The sequence below is a fragment of the Marmota marmota genome, unplaced genomic scaffold (genome assembly GCF_001458135.2).
Source record: "Marmota marmota marmota unplaced genomic scaffold, marMar, whole genome shotgun sequence".
Taxonomy (NCBI): Eukaryota; Metazoa; Chordata; class Mammalia; order Rodentia; family Sciuridae; genus Marmota; species Marmota marmota.
The window spans coordinates 3,784,509-3,786,556 of record NW_025999962.1 but is presented as its reverse complement, the minus strand read 5'-3'; the positions used below and the strand labels follow the sequence as shown (position 1 = coordinate 3,786,556).

The window sequence follows — 2,048 nt, the reverse complement described above, 5'->3', positions numbered from 1 at the left end:
AGCGCGCGGCGGCGGCCGAGGCCCCGCCCCGGAAGTGGGGCGAAGCCCCGCCTCCTTGAAGACCGGCCTTGACCCTCCGCGGCAGCCAATCAGCGGCAACCGTGGCTGCTGTTCGACCTTTACCGAGGAAGGTGCTCCAGGTTCCTTTCGTGCTTACAAAGGTCTTTTTATAGGGGTCGCGGTTATTTTAAAAATGAAGTTGACTTTTGTTATTGTACTTGCATATAAAAATCAGTAGAACATGTTCTTTGTAGCAAATCTTGAAAAGTCAGAGAAATCTAACCTTTTTTCACCCAGGGAATAGTAATATTTCTGTAGTTCCATCCCGTCCTTTTTCTATGATATATCCTATTACAAAGCACTAATATTTATTCCTTGTGAACCGTTTTGTGACCTTAATAACACATTGGATTTTGGGGGGTTTCCCACTAAGGATAGTTGGGAAGCATGATTTTCAGTTTCTGACTAGTGTCTGGAAATCCTGTACCACCATTTATCCGCCCATGCCCCCGTGGGTAGGTCCGTGTCTTATTTTCCACACTGGAATTTTATAAACCACACTTCCACATAAATCCCAACGTCTTTCTCTGCCAGGTTCTCTGGGGCAAATGCCAAAGAGTGAAAGTGGACCAAAGGGTACCAATGTGGTGACTGGAGACCCAGATGCCTTCCCAGCTTGACCTTGCTGAGCTGCGCCTGGTGGGAATTCCAAGCCCGGGCCTGGCTGGAGAGAAAGGACCCCCCTAGCCGTGTTTCCAGGGCCCAGCCTGAAAGGGGACTGGACCTGGCACTGGACTGGACTCATTCAGACCTCTGGCTTTCACTCTGAGGTGGGAATGGGGTGTGGGGGTGTCGGCACTTGGATACGGTGCTCTGTGGCAGTGTGACCAGATGAAAACCTCTAGGGCACAAAGCAGAAGAAGAAAGAAGGAGCCGTGTCCTTAAACAACTTGGTGAGATCATCCGTATGAGTGGGCAGGAGCTGCACAGCCGTGACTGTGGTCAGGGACTTCAAAAGCAGAAACTGGCCGGGTCCTCTCTGCCAGCCCCCCTCCGTTCTTCCAAACACACAGAGAAATCCTGGCCTCTCCTGTGGGTCCCCCATCAGTCTCTCCTCCAGGGTGTCAGGGTTGCTGTGCTCAGGTGTGGGGGTCTGCTGTAGCTCAGGTGTGGAATTCCAGGTGTGTTGACACCATCCACCTTAAATTCCTAGGGGCACAGAATGTATGGTGCATTTTATTCACCTCAGAAATGAACAAAACATGAAATTAAAGAAAATTTCATTGATTTGGATTTCACTTTATTTCAAATGGGATAGAAGGTTGCAGCCCATAAAATATAGCAAAATTAAATTATTTTTTAAAATAAGAAAAACAGAGGAAGGACATTTGGCTCTTGATCCAGATGTTGCTGTGACTTGTGTTCTGACATGAGCACAGGGTCCCTGCTGCGACCACCCGGCAGCAGACTATACCAAGAAACCAGTGGAAAGACGCTGGACTCACAAAGTGGGCTTCACTGTGCTCTAGACACCGACAGCTGAGCCTCAGGGTCGCAGGCACGATAGGACACAGGGCAGCAGCAGAGCCAGGCTTTCTGCTTGAAGTGGGGGCCAGGGGAGAGAAGAGTCACCCCCACATCAGAAAGTAGTGTGGGAAGTCCGATTCGGTCATTTCGGGGGGATAACCCTGAGACAAGGAGGAACACGGCCGTGATCTCGTGGCCCTTTGATCATGGATTTAAAAAACCACGTTTCTGAACTGCAGACCAGGGAGTGGGGGAGGTACCCCAAATGGCTGCATCTGGGGAAGGCAGGGGAGGGGGAGCCTTTCCCCAGGATGCGCCTGGAAACCAGAGCCCTGAGCCCGTGAAGACGTTTTCTCTAAGAGCACAGCTGGCGAGGACTTCCTGTTCTCCGTGGTCCCTGGTTTGTAGCCTGAAGCGGTGACGTCTCTGGTGAGCGAGGAGGATGCCTCCTGCCCTTTGTGTCAGTCATGGAAACCTGTCCTGAATTCTGGCTCCTGGTCAGGATTAGACCCAGGCCCTGC

General features: G+C 51.3%; 1 long non-coding RNA gene across 1 annotated transcript; it reads left to right on the top strand.

Moving 5' to 3' along the window:
* Positions 1-6: 6 nt before the first annotated feature.
* LOC125616799 lies at positions 7-1,287 on the top strand. The gene is made up of 2 exons (XR_007347550.1): positions 7-161; positions 595-1,287. It is a non-coding gene; the product is annotated as an uncharacterized LOC125616799 (long non-coding RNA).
* Positions 1,288-2,048: the final 761 nt, after the last annotated feature.